Source organism: Cuculus canorus, chromosome 5 (genome assembly GCF_017976375.1).
Source record: "Cuculus canorus isolate bCucCan1 chromosome 5, bCucCan1.pri, whole genome shotgun sequence".
NCBI lineage: Eukaryota > Metazoa > Chordata > Aves > Cuculiformes > Cuculidae > Cuculus > Cuculus canorus.
In genome coordinates, this window is record NC_071405.1 from 47,854,034 (window position 1) to 47,869,513 (window position 15,480).

Below are 15,480 nucleotides of genomic sequence, written 5' to 3' on the forward strand. Positions count from 1 at the left end.
TCAGAGAGCCTTCTGCTTGCTCACCCTTTAGTTACTCAGAGCAACTATTAGCAAAATACATCCTTGGCATTACTTTTCCATTGTTCTGTTATTCTTAATTTCATTTTCCCATTTCTTGAGGCAGCAAATAATAACTTCTCGTCTCAGCTACAGTAAGAGTGAAAACCACTGATCACAGCCCTCTGTGTAACAACCAACGCTACAATCCTTTGGGGATTTCACCTTCATTTTTTTCCTGCTATCTGAAAGTATATTTGTCAGAACATATATTTGTCAAAATGTCTCCAGTACCCAAATGTAAACAAAATGCCCCATCCGCTGTTTAGTGGATTGGAAACATTATTACATCATGCATACATTTCTGTTTAAATAAGTTCCTTTCTTTTATTTTTGCTTGTCTCTTCGGAGTTCAAAATAAGCCCCAGTTAGGTGAAATGCTGACTCATCTACAGCCCTCTGCCTTGCAAGTTCTCCAATATTATCAGTTCCTAATTACTTAACCACTTACAAGATATCTGAATATGATAAAAATGAAACACACATCTGTTAAAAAATGTTAACTCATTTGCCATTATTCTTGCCTGTATTTATTTTATTATTAACTATTAAAAATGGGCTTGTAATTTACTTATTTTTTGGTGAAGATCAATAGAATAATGTCACTGAATACTTCATTTTCTCTTCAGACATTTGTTATGTGTTCACTTACACTAAATATATCATACAATATCTTTAATATTTTCTTACATCTAACCTTTTTTTACAGCCTTATAACTCTTCGTAGTAATAATTCATACTTTGCTTCAGTCTTTCCAAATTTATACTTCGATAGTGCTTCTATGCATAGATACAACTTCTTCATGTTCCTAATGGCATTTATTTTTTTTTTTATATATATTATTAGGAACTGAGGCTACCATATCACTTTTCTACCACACACGATTTTTTTCGACAAAGCACTACTATACAAAGTAAATTAAGTTTTCTGGATGACAGAAAGAGCAACTGATGTGATGCAAGGCCAACCAATTAACCCACAACAAAACCTGAAATGTCTTCTGGATTTATAGTGTTCATTGCTAGTCAGTCCCTCTAAATTAACTTAGAGAAGCATAAAGTAATAGTCTAGAGGGGACTAAAACAATGCTTATAATGAGCAAAATAGGAAGGATATGTAACAACACAGCTTTCTCTGCTGAGAAAGAACACTGAATTGTGCCTAATTTCAGTAGTGCTGGGGAACAGAAGGGCCAATTAAGGATTCAGCTTCAGGTTCAGTTTTCATCTTGAAAATGGATTAGTTACCTATATCTTATATAACATTGTCCTTACATTTAGAATTAGTCCTTTACTTTTAAAATATAAGGATGGCAATAGAGAATAGTAGCATGGAGTACTAAGTCAAAATCCTTCTGGGAATTCAGAACAGAGCAACTGTCTAAGAGCCAAGGTAACAGCAACACAAACTAATTCAAGTTAGCAATGGCTTTATTCAAACAGAAATTTCAAAAGTTATACAGCTACACAGAATTAAATGTAAGAGCTCACATTTTGGTCAATATTTCTACTGCTAGAATGCCAAGAAATAGATAGTGTATTAATAATTACTAAAGGAAAGCTCAGCCTTTGTTTTATATTTCATCCAGAAGAGAAGGTGACAGCTTCACACTTTTTTCTAAGGCGCTTGTTCAATGCAGAGCCACTAGCATAGAGTAGTACCTACAGTTCGCAAACTTATCTCTTTACATGGTTTGTTTGTTTGTTTGTTTGTTTTACAACTGCAGCATAAGGAACATTTAGTAAAGATTGTTCATAGGAAGTGAGTCAAGTAGCACTTTATGCTTCCAAATGTGTTATAGAGCTTGTGAGAAGTGACTCAAAATATTGCAAAAAGTGCTGTGACTGAATGGACAGTCACAATGTTAAGTGGTATTGCCTTGGGGTTTAACAGTTACACTGTATCTCACAACTAAATTACAAAGACCTAGGAATTATTCTTTCACAACACCACTAGACAGACTTACTCTTTTCTAGTACAATCTCCTCCTCTCCTTCCAAAAATACACATAATGAATGATGCCAAGTACTGCCTAGGCAAGAAATTATTTTCAGTTCAATCAACTGAAAATCAATCAATATTTTCAGAATTCATCAACATCAAGAAACACTGCAGAATCTTTTCAGAGTCCAGAACTGTGCTGCTGCCTCCCAGTAAGAGTCATTTCATGCTGGCACACTGGTTGTTGAGGGAATACTGCAAATAATAGAGGTTTAGTTAGTGATTTCCCTATTTTATCTAAGTGCTTCTCTTTTGAAAATTATTCCGGTATTTCTCATTTTCAAAAAACGCAAGATCAAAGCACTAAGAGACAAAAAGCAAGCAAAAAAGAAACTCCTACTTCAATTCTGGTCGTCTGCGTGTGTTACTGGGGGAAAAAAATCACAGAAAAACAGGCCGGGTATTTGTGAATTCTAGTCACTCACAGAACTATGAGCTATTTTAAATCAATGGACTTGAAGGTGCCCTGTCAATAAACACTTGAAATTTACAGGCTAATACATGCAACATTCACTGCATTTTCCATATCTCCATCATGAACTTTGCCATGTTATTTAATCTTCCAACGAAGTGAGGGGAAAATAAAAGTTTCTGGAGATTACTGACAGTAAATAGCTGCACAGCTCAGAAAGAACAAAAGTCAGAGCACAAGTTGACACAGGCTTTATATGCTTTCAGGCCTAAAATTGCAGTTCTACTTGTGAAGAAAGTAAAGCCATCTTGTTTACAACCTTTCTGTGCTCTCAAAAGTGAGTAGAAAGGAGAGCCTCACTCTATCAGTTAAAACTGAATTTTGAAAACATATAAATGTTACTCAAAAAGAAACGTTGCTTAATTTTTCTTTGACGTGTTTATAATACTGTAATCTAATCACTGGCAATTTCTTAGAATTTTGTGAATTCTGCAAAGTGTTTCTTTTCCAGCAGGTCTTCAAACACTGACTACCTCCTCAATACCAAAATACTTGCATGAAGTTACAGTATTAAAACAGTACACAACTTAAAAGCAAGCCGGGCAATGCCACTGGAACTCAATGTTATTCATGTAGATTTGATGGATGGAGAGTTAAAAAAACAAGAAACTTGACTGGTGACAGAGGATACAGAGAAGGCAGAATTACTGAATGCCTTCTTTGCTTCAGTCTTTATGGCTAAGGCCACCCCTCAGTAATCCTAGACCCTGAAGGAAAGAGAGAAAGAAGAAAGGAAGACTGCCACTTCATGGAGGAGGATCTGGTTAGCGACCACCTGCACAAACTCAACACCCACAAGCCCTGATAGGACGCACCCACTAGTACACCTCGCATGTGTTATTGCTAGGCTGCTTTCCATTATCTTTGAAAGATCATGGAGAAGAGGAGTGGTGCCTGAGAAGAAGCCAGTGTCACTCTAATCTTCAAAAAGGGCAAGAAGGAGGACCCAGGAAACTACAGACCAGTTAGTCTCACCTCCAACCCCTGGAAAGGTGATGAAAAGCTCTTCAAAGAAGGATATGGAAATCCCGATGGACAAGTTTACCAAGACACTGCAGCATGCCCTCAAGGCCAAGAATGCAAATAGCATTCTGAGGTGCTGTAAGAAGAATGAGGCTAGTAGGTCGGAGGAGGTTATCCTCCCTCTCTACTCTGCCCTACTGAGGCCCCACCTAGAGTACTGTGTCTAGCTCTGGGCTCCCCAGCTCAAGAAAGACAAGGAACTGCTGGAGAGTCCAGTGGAGTAACACAAAGATGATTAGGGGACTGGAGTATCTCTCTGATGAGGAAAGGCTGAGAAACCTTGGTTCATTTAGCCTGGAGAACAGAAGAATGAGAGCAGATCTTATCAATATTCATAAATATCTAAAGCGCAGGTGTCAGGAGGATAAGGCCAGACAGTTGACCCAGTGGTACCCAGTAACAGGACAAGGGGCAACAGGCACAAACTGGAACACAGGAAGTTCCATCTGAACATGAGGAAAAATTTGTTTACTGTGAGGGTTACAGAGCACACAGGAACAGGCTGCCCAGAATGGTTGTAGAGTCTCCTCTGAACATGTTCAAAACCTGCCTAGACACTTTCCTAGGCGAAACTGCTAGGTAAAGCTGCTTTGTCAGGAGTGTTGGACTAAATGATCTCCAGATGTCCCTTCTGACGTTGACTGTCCTGTGATTCTGTGATTCTGTGATTCTGTGACTGTATGAACAGCAATGAAGTCAAGAATATACTGTCAGTTATAATAAAACCAAGAAAAAAGTGTGAGGAAGAAAGCTATACATTGATCTGTTCTTCAGGTATCTTAGGGTGACAGCTACTATGTGGCTTTTCTTAAACCCCAAAATAAAAACATCACAAAAAAGTTCCTGCCAGTTGCTGACACAAATGCCTTTCTCAATAGAATCTAAAAGGTCGTAACATTCATTAAATCAATTATCAAATAGTAATCATGCTTCTACTGTACAATGTTTAAAACCATTTGACTTAATCATATTCATACTCCTGCATATAAGTGCCTACTCATATAATGATTATATTCAGAACCTACACATTTGGTTAATTTATCCAGATTTATCCTTAGATATCCTTATCAAAATTTATCCTTAAATATAATAAACATTTTGCTTTCAACCACTGCTTTTAAGATTAATTACAATCTCTATATTCTGTTCAGAACAGGAATGGTCTTATGAATAGGCATAAGAATTTCCTAAATCATTTACAGAAAAAAGGAGCCAGAGCAAAGGCACAGTGTTGTACTGAAATATGAATCATAGGTGGCTTGATATCAGCCAAAGCAGAAAGGAGCTACATTTGAGAATAAATGCTTTTGACACATTTTCGTATTTATTTTTAGGTATTTCATATTTATTTTTAGGTATCTTTATTTAAATATTCATTTTTTATTTAAATATTTGTTATTTAGAGGTATTGGTCAAATGCTGTCACATTTTTGACTGTGTCTTATATCAGTATTACCAGGAAATAAACTAGGCATCATGAATAAATCTAATGGCAAATATTAGAACTTATACTGAAGTAAACTGAAAATCACATAAAAAATATCAAGAATCCAAATGACACCTACCACTTCTTCCAGTACACAGTTCAAAATTTGCAATTACATTGATAGTTCTATAGCCTTTCAATACAGAAATAATGCTAGAGATAATTGAAACTAATAAAAATGTAACAAGTGTTATGAATAAGCTTGAAATTATTTGTGAATTATCTATAGATGAAGTGTTACAAACATGAAATGAACACATATTAGAATATTATTATTAAGAAATCAACAATTTGTTGATAAAAATAAGTTCACATTTGTTGGCTTACATATTCAAAAAGAGCTAGTTATTCATCTGTAGTTTCATAAAACCACACTATTAACAGCACATTCATTACAAGGCACTGCATGTAACGATGTACCAGTATGTAAGCAGAATCCTGACTAATCCAGACTGATAGTTAAATGAATAAAACAATTCAACAAAATAGAATAATATTTATCATTATATTTTTGTGTCATCTTCTTTTAATTTAGTGTTTAAACAGGAATCATTCTATTGCTAACTGATTTTCAGTCACAATGGATGGAGAGCAACCCATACTGGAAGCCTCTGCGAAAGAGTTACATATTTACATAGGAAAGTTTGAAATGCAAGATCTACTAAGAGATATATTAATTTTTTTCTGCACTTATACTTTCTAAAAAGTTAATCATATCAAAGTAATTTAATGACCATCACTTTATCTGTTTGTTCTCCAAGACTATTATCAATAAACCCTAGTCAGCTTTATCTTTTAATTATGCTTATGAAAATATTTATTAACTGTGGTTCACAACCAGGACTATTAGTTTTCAGACCAGCTTTTCCGTACATAGAAAACATGAAGTTTTATGACTAATGTATGCAACTGAGCAGAGTAAGTATGAGAGGCAGAAAGTTTATGTCAGTAGTAAGGGAGAATCTGTCTTCTGGTTCTCACGTCCAAGGTTACATCCATATCAAGTTAAGACCTTAAAGTGATAGAAATTATACAGATACAGATAACTATTTCACATCAGTCTCTAGGATTTAACATCTGTCTATAGTAAATTTTCTTCTGTTCTATGAGGGAGCTCAAAAAAAATCCAGAAAAGCAAGATACTTTTAAAATGCACATAATGAACATGTTTAAAAAGGAGGAAATTAGATGTAGGTTCCAGGATTACAATGATGATGATTAAAAGGAAGAACAACTCAAAATAAGGACTCAAATAATGTTCCTAGATTAAAGAAGGGAAATAGAAATGAAATGGTTTGGTAATTGTTTTAAAAGTAAAGAAACATTGAAATCTGAACTGTTTATAATTATTACTGTTGATTAATTTCTTACAGTGGGTGACAAGGAGCACCCTGCTAATTAGATAAGTCTGACATACTGACAATTAAAAGAAAAAAGTAAATGAGTCAAACAGAGCTCTGGTCTCCTCACAGCTACTGCGTTCAGCCCAAAAATACCTGAAAGAATAGGCCTTAAGAATACTTTTAGGAATTAGTTTTATCTCTACTCTGTTCCTTTCCCATCTTACTTCCCCAAGGGGACACAATGGAGAAATATTGGTAAAAAGAATGGGAATTGCCAGTAAACTTTGAAATGGTAGAATTAGTGGTAGTTGTGTTTTCTGAAAAGTCAGGCATTGAGCCAGTGCAGTTTTGAACATTCCTTTCTTATGATAATGTTTGTTATGATTGTAAAGATAACTTTATTTGTACTTTGTACATTTTAAACATTATCTGGATGTAAGGGGTTCATGCAGACGTGGTTTCCTTAAGGCACTTCTGCACATACACCAATTCAAGAACTTTCCACACAACTGTATACAGAAGCAGCAAATGAAGGTGCTTCATTCTGGAAGGGATTTCTTATGTAGAAATTAAGGCAGAATGAGATGTGACAAAATGGATGGGTTGTATGGCACAGTGTGGAGGTTATTACTCCTGCAAATTGATCAAACTTTTTCAGTATTCAGAGGCCCCACGTAACAGATGACCACATACTGCTGGCCTCAGCAATTCACCAAGTAATAATTAACTACAGATTATTTGAACAGGTACACACAAGGTGGACAGACTAATTCAGGTCCTGTACTACTATTTTTCTGGTCAATGTTTCTGGTCAAAGTACTAATTCTATTATCTGTTGACCCATGCAGTGATATAATAAATATAAATTTACGAGAAATTTCAGTGTCCTTTAACCTAATAACTCTCAGCATTGCTAAGATTTTTCTTGAATCTGTCTAGATTTATAATTTTTGCATTTATACATTAACTGTTTGTTTGTTTGCTTTTACTGGAAGCAAGTGACAGTAACCTGTTTGAAGGTTGGGGAAAAAGATTTTTTCAGTTTGATTTTATATGCCCTCAGCACAGTTTCTTAGCCAACTACAGTGCTGATGATAATAGACAATTCCCACAGAGATAAATCTTCACTTCTGTAGCTCTCCATGAAACACCTTCTAACGCAAAGAATAATTGGAGCAGAAATAGCTCTAACTTTACCATTTTAGTTCCTGTCTAAACTACTTTGCCAGAGAGTTTGAAAGAATCCCCCAAAATGCATATGATTTAAAATGAACACATTGTTATGGGAAGAATATGCATTATTAAGAATACGCATTATTAAGACATTTTCAGAACATGCTATATCTTTAAGAGACTCCACGAAAAGGAATTAAGGAAGAAAATTAAGTGAGGACCTCCCTGAAAGCGTAAAGGAGAAAAAAAAAAAACACAGCAGGAGAAGTAGGAGAGTACTTCCAGGACGCTGGTAAATTTTAGGTTTCTGAAGATGTCTTGAATAAAAAAGACACAGTAGTTCAGGCACACAGAGCCACAGAGGGGATTATCTGGCTGAGGTCCAGAGCTTGCTGTTAGATCAGCAAAGAATAGGAGACAATCACTGATGGCAACAAAAAATAATAATAAAAAAGAGAAAAAATCTGAGGAATATGCAATCTGGAGTTTGTTGAAGGCAATGCAAAAGAAGCTTAATCCAGCAAAGACAGTCGTATCTGCTGAAAGTAGATTTGTCACATACTGAAGAACGAGTGTTTCAACTCAAGAATGTACACTTAATCTGTACTGTCTGAACCCACTGAACCCATATTTTTCATTCCACAGCATGGATCCATACCATACAATTCAAGGCAAGAAATATCTACAGGAAAAGTTTCTACTTATCGTCCTGTAATTACAAAAATAATAGGTTTTTTTCTTAAAACCTTAAAGGTTGGATAAGTCTTGCTCATAAAACTACAGAGCGAAAGCAAGAGCTTTTTTCGTAATCCAAATGCTTGACAGTTTCTGAGTAGGGGAGTAAAAGTAGTTTAAGAAAGAAGTAGTAGAGAAAACAGCACCCTGTGTGTACTGTGTCTGTGGAACTCAGTAACAAGGTCACTTTTCAGCATACAGGTAGATTTATGAAAAAATAACAGTTGTGGCACTGAGCTGCTTTCTTGATTGCTTAAAATAAACTTCTCAGAAGTTCCACTCTGCATCCTACCTATCTTCTAGATAATGACAACAGTACAATTATGGGAAGGAAAAAAAGATAGATTTCTATTTCCCATATCAGCCACTTTTTTTGTGTGCAGCTTTTAGAGAGTCTCAGTTTTTTCACTAACATGAGCATGCTGTGTTAACTCCAAGTCAACACTACGACAGGTACAGAAGTAAACTCTAACAGAGGATGTCACTCAACCACAGGAGTGGCAGCCAATTTCCTTAAATGAGTGTAGATAACTATTTTAAAAAGAATGATCTCATAGAAATGTATAAATTCCAAGTGGACTTCACAATGTCAACCTACTGAAATCAGAATCCAAATATTACCCAAAAATATAACAGTAGCAGGTAAATAACAGTACCAGAAAATTGTAAGTAAATTCTGTTTAAAGACTTTTTCTTTTAACTACACACACAGTTTAAATATTAAATACTGTGCCACATCACAGTGCACTACGATTAAAATGCAAGTCTGAGATTTCAAAAAGCTATATTTTCAACTCTACTATGTATTCTCTGTGCACAGTAATTCTCTTTCCTCTAAAGTTTAAAGAGAACACAAAAAACATTTAACTTTTTTAAAACACCCAAGTGAATTAGGAACTTCAATTTTTTTTAGTACAAAGGATTCTGAGGTCATATAAACACTCCATGAAATTTAAAAGAGAAAAAAACCAGAAAATTGTAGCAATTCTCAGAAATTTCATTTTGATGCTTACAAAACTATTTTTTCTAGCAAAATTTAACAAAATTGACACAATTTAATTTGAATGCCACTTAGTACTGTAATATGAAAGTGCTTTATTAAGGGAAGCTATGAATAAAGAGAAAAGCTAGAACTAAGGAAAAAACAATAACAGCAACAAAGAAAAAAAATCTTCCTTTGCAAGTTTCTCAATTCTTTTTGCCTCAGTCTGAATGACTCTAAAGTTCTTTGTGAAACACAAATTACATGTGAGACAGGAATGAAATTAGATACTTCTACTGAAGATTCTATAATATGATGCAGCAACCTTTGAAAAAAGATATTTTTTCAAAATATCTTTTGCTAAGACTATCATCAGGTGCTCTCAAAGTATTGATGCAGGTGGCTGGAAGTGGTCATCTGTTAGCACTGGTCCATCAGTCTTGGTCCCTGAAATCACAGTGGCTAAAAGCATTTAATCTAAAGGATCCACCACTTTCTCATTACCCAGACCACAGCATATTACACAAAATATTGTAGCAAACTTGAAACACAGAGAATAAACAGGCAAGACTCCACAACCGTGACAAAAGTATGAGATCAAATTCATGACAAAACAGTACTGTCTGTAACACCAAAATTACTTACGGGGGAAGGGGGGGAGGTACTCTTCATTAATTTAAGTAAACCTAAAATTAAAAATATTTGAGTGAATTGAATTAGAAGATCCAAAAGATTGCATACAAGAGAATTATGTGCAGTTGTCAAACAAGTTAGTCTAAAAGTCAAAGGAGTAAGTCCTTGGCCATTTATCATTCATTTCAATTAAATATATTTTCTTCTTCTAGAGTTTATGCAAAAATATCCATCCATCAATTATATATTTCTCAGTATTCCTTAGGTAGATGAGCAGTTGTTGGTTAAAACCAAAGACAAAATAAAGGTATGTCCTGAAGCCACTGTATGTTTATTTTAAGCTAATTTACGTTTTATGTTCCTATGCTCTTCAGTGGGAAACAAAAGGTGAATAGACCTAATTTAATAGTACAAATGGATTCCTTATGTGTAATAGTTTACTGGCTAATGCCTACATTTTCCAGAGATGTGAACTTGCCTATAGCATGAAGAACTTGCAATGTAGAAACATTTTTACGGAAAATATGAAAGAAAAAATAAAAGAAAAAAATAAAAAGCAGCAATGCTCAGAGTATCACAAACAGAGGAGGGCAATGCAATGACTCACTACAAAGACTTGCATTTTTAACTTGCAATCATTCATCTTCCAGTGTGACACCATATATCCAGTTTAAGCAGAGAATAAACCCATTATGACTCCTTTTCACATCACATTCTTACTGAGTGTTGATAATTTTATTTATAAGAATTGGCAATATGATAATGAAAGTTCATTATTAAAAGATATTAACAAATATAATAAGAAATAAGTAAAAATCCATTCAAAACCTAGTATTTATGGTATTTTCTGTAAATAAACAAGAATTTATGTGGTTTTCTTATTTAATCTTCCGTGGTTTACCTTGATTTTCTTTCCTGTATTACAAGTTATCCAAAGACTACACACCAAAACAACACAATTAAACTAGATCATGACATCTAAACCAAGAAATTGATATGAATGAAATACAAGGCATATGGAGCGGCATCTTACTCAACTCTTATGTTTTGATTTTAAGGTAACAAAGTGACTCCAGCAGGAAACCTGCAAGGGAAAATTGGAATTAGGATGTTTAATTGCGGCTGAGTCCTACTGAGCACCACATTCACTCACTGTCTCAGTGGATCATCCAGTCCTTTCAGTGTGACTTCTGTGGTGTTTGCATCCAAGTATATAGAGTTATTACGCTCCAACAACTTTCAACTATTAGTTCTGAAACTCTCTTATTTTGTTGGATTGGGTTTTTTAACTAAGCATTACCATAAACTAAATTCTCCCTGTTTTATCCCTAACTGTTTGGCTCATTATTTTAATGTTGTATGTCTGGAATTATTACTGATACACAGCCTTCAAAGATGCATGCCATTACCCCCACCATCTGCTCAGAGGAGCTTGTCTGTGCAGTACGCTCACAATTTTCTAGATTTACATATGGGTATAACAACAGTAAACAGTCACTATTTATCTCCAGATACCTCCTTAAGTGTCCATCCATGGAGATAAGATTTAAGAAGGCGGAATTTTCAGATTCTGATTATATCTAAAAAAGCAGAAAATTAAAATCTATTGGATGCCAGAGTAGTCACTGTGCTTATAGGAAACTTCAGCTAGCAAATGTGAGAATCTGAGTCACTTATAAGGTGTATAAGGCAGATATGGCAGATTTATAAACCATTTTATGATGACATAGCTTTCACAAAAATACAGCACAGGGAACCGTTTCGACTGAAGACTGGTAGCCCAATTACTGTGGACAGACATATGGCCCCATCTGGAATTAAAAGATTCTGTACGTAAGCATTAATATGAGATTCACTGAAATTTAACATCAAGTCATTTAGGTTTTAACTTTTTAGAGACTTTTACACACCAGCACATGACAGTTCCATCTCAAATGTGCATTCATGTAAGTAGAAAAAAACAACACCTCTTTTGACCTTTTGAGACAAATATGATTACTGACAAAACCTTTATTTTTTTCCTGTTTTTTTTTTCTTTATTAATATAGTAGCAAGACAGCATAACCAGGGCAAAGTAAAGCTTGATTTAATTTGGGCATTTTAACTCCAAATCTATGACTTCATTGGTGGTGATAACTAGTGATAACATCTAAAGCCAAAAGAACACAGTCAGATATGTAGATGCTGGCTAGACATCCATAAGGCTAGTAAGAACTTTCACACTTCGGACACTAATTTACCAGACAAGCAAGAGGGAAAAAAAAAAAAAAAGAAAAATAAGAGATCCCCAAACAATACAACTATACAGACTGCAGGATTCATTTATGCCTCAAAGATATGAGGAAAGAACATCAAATGAACTTTTTTCCAAATTGTTGCATATATTGATATTTTTATACATGAAAAATTATGGCAACACATATGGTAGGATTTCCAGCAGAGAGGAGGGTGAGGTCACTTTTGTGTTGTGCCTTTTTATATTCCATTCTGAGATCTCCCACGAAATCTGAAGAGAAGAGGCAAACTGCCAAGCCTGTTCTTTCCTCCAGGAAGTCTTAGGGCTTTAGTAAGAAGTAAGGTATCCCGGTAGAACCGGAGTCTGAGTTAAAACATCTCTAAATATGGTTATAAGAGGACTTTTACACAAAGCAGGATTTGATAGTTTTTAGTTGCTGAAAATAACACATTCTTTTCTTTCCCGAGCCAAAAATAAGTCAAGAATAAACTGGAGCACATCTAGTGAAGGGCCACCAAGACAGTCAGAGTTTGGTCACTTGACCTGTGAGGAGAAACTGAGGGAGCTGGACTTGTTCAGCTTAGAGAATAAATGACTTTGGAGGGGTGGGAGGTGGCCAGGACAGTTCCTACAAGAGGATATCTTTACAGTGGTGCAAGGAAGGAAGTCAAGAAACAATAAACTTAAGTTGAAACAAAAGAGGTTCTGACTTCTCCACCATGAGACCAAGGAGCACCAGATCAGGTTGAGGTTGCTCAAAGAAACTGCAGTCTTGTTGTCCTTTTAAGTTTTCAAGACCCAGCTGTGTAAGGCCATGAGCAATGTAGCCTAGCCTCATAGCTATCCTGACTTTGAGCCTGACTTCCAGAGGTCTCTTCCAACCTCAACTATCCTATAATACTTTATATTTATGTGGTTGTTTTGATATGACATACATTATATTAATATGTGTGTGTATATATATCTTATACAAGATCCATCCCCTTAGTAGTTTATCTGAAATAGTCTGAGAGCTTTCATTGTTCCTTTCCCTGATCAGAAGTAAGCAGATCTTAAGCTGGGACAAACGATCCTTTTTGGAGAATAGTTTCTTACTTTTTGAAGAAAGAATTATTACTTACAGGTTATGTTTCTTATCTCCTTAAAGAGTGAGTTCCGCTCTAAAACTTTACTCTGTAAAAATGGCATTAAACATGTTTAGTGTGGGGCATCACATTCTATTTCACACTTTAAGAACTGTTAGTTTTCTGTAAATGCAATCACCACACCTTCAACAGACAGCTATAAGTCAACATGATTTCTTTTCTTTAAAAAGTCTTTTGTTTTCATAATAACATCATATACAGGATCCTCCCTAACAGCTTTTACCAACTGTTTCAAGCCTACCTTATTTCTGAGAAACTGGAATCTTCACAATTTGTACTAGTCCTACTTCAGCTGATTTAAGACATTTGTTAAAACATTTTTTTTTCATGTTTCCACTTCTGTGTATTACACAGCAGTCTTCTCTTAATGAGTTCTGCTATATTATCTTCTAAACACTTCTTAGCCATTGTTTTAATTGAAAATATAAGCTGTTGGCAAAACACCAATCTTCTTGCTAAAGTATTCTTAAATTTACATTGCAAATTAACAGCTATGAACACATGTCTGCTTGGAAATAATGCAGCAGAAGTACAGAAATCTAACAAATTTCAGGATGAGGTTATTCTTCCATTAAATCTGAGCCCTAAGCATAGCTTTGTTCTGTATTAATATTCTCATTACTGTCACAGACTTTTTAAGTATTATCTGACATTAAAGGAACATATTTCAAGGTCCAAGTCTATTTTCATGTTTGAAACTGTTTTAATTGCACTTTATAACTGCAAACTCCTAACAATATTTTAGTAAGATTTCAGTGATAAAATTGGCCTATGTATGAAGGAGGTGTTAGAATTCACATGTAGAAACATAAGACCGAGTGTTAGAACAGAACAGAAACCACACTGGTTACTCTATAAATCATCTCAATTGTTTCTCTATCAAGTTTAAAAAAAAGTGACAGTTTGGTTCAGATGGTGTGAAAAAATCCTTTTTTTGACTAAGAATATATTTTTTTAAAAAAATACACTTAAAATTGATTAAGATAACTGCTTTTCTTATAAACAATTCTGAAAACAATCAAGAATATGATTGTTCAGAATTGTTCAAGAATTGTTCAGAATTGTTCAAGAATATGAAAATTCAGATAAGTATTAGCATCAGGACGCATAATTATGATAGAAAACAACTTGAAAAGAAATATCTTAGGGGCAAAATCGTTATTGCCCTACACTTGGCACTACCTTGCCTAAATCAGTCTTTAAACTGCCTAAACAAAGTTACTCTACTTTCTAGCTACTGAAACTACTTTAGCCCTCCTATTGCAATTTCTGTTGAATTGGGGTAATTGCTCTGGATGACAATTATGCCACTGGTAGGATGGACATGTAATGATGACAACTATTTTTTCCATTACCACGTAGGATTCACAAAATACAATATAATCTTATCTTGTATTGGTCGCATGTGCCATGCTTCTGTGATCAAGGCAAACCAGTTACCTACCTGGATATTGGCTTTTTTCCATCTCCTCACTGCAGTAATGATTTCATAGACTAGTAAGATGTTGCCAGAACCTCCACATTTTATTTTATGTTTTATTTCTTAAAGGAGACTGGAATTTCAAAATCTGACAAATCAAAGCAGCTTGGTGGCTGCAATTCAGACCTCATTCAGGTAGCAAAATGTGATATTTTCTTCAGGAGACTGCATTACAGCAAACCGAAGAAGCAGGTCCTTGCTCTCCCACTGAGACTGCTTCACTTCACATTATATAACACACCAAAAAGGTGTCTGAGCACCTGCCTGTTGTTATGGGCTATAAATCTTACAGTCTTCCCAGCCACTCCAACTTCATTTTAGCAAGGGTCTGCTGCTGATTATATACTCTATGTTTCAGAGCTTCATCTTCAGTTGCAGATGGATGAAAACAGCATGGCTAACAAATCAGGCACTGAAAAGAATTAGAGACAGTTCATGGTGCTCTTGAAAGTGCTACTTTATGCTCAGTGACGTTACTGATATCCTCAAAATATATTAATTACAATAACTAGGAGACTGGAATCAGTGGCTCTTACTTTCTCCCATGCAAACTCTTGAGAACTTCAATTGCACACCACTAGTAAAGAAAGAAGAAACTCTACTGTGCCATGATACACCACATACGTCTTATTTCAAGCCTCAATTCCTTTCATATTTGAATTATGAGGCCAGATTTGCAACTTTTTTGACAAATGACCATCAAATTCTAATTA

The 15,480-nt window shown here is 35.0% G+C and overlaps 1 protein-coding gene across 14 annotated transcripts in view; it reads right to left on the reverse strand.

The window, feature by feature from the left end:
- Nucleotides 1-15,480, reverse strand: part of LRRC4C (leucine rich repeat containing 4C) — a 529,117-nt gene that overhangs the window by 336,149 nt on the left and 177,488 nt on the right. For 5 of the 14 annotated variants that reach the window (XM_054067038.1, XM_054067040.1, XM_054067052.1 and 2 more), the window contains exon 2: nucleotides 9,919-9,959. The exons of the other annotated variants lie outside the window; for them this stretch is intronic. The gene's annotated coding sequence lies outside the window, so the exon portion shown is untranslated. The remainder of the gene's footprint in view (nucleotides 1-9,918; nucleotides 9,960-15,480) is intronic. 14 annotated transcript variants of the gene reach the window in all.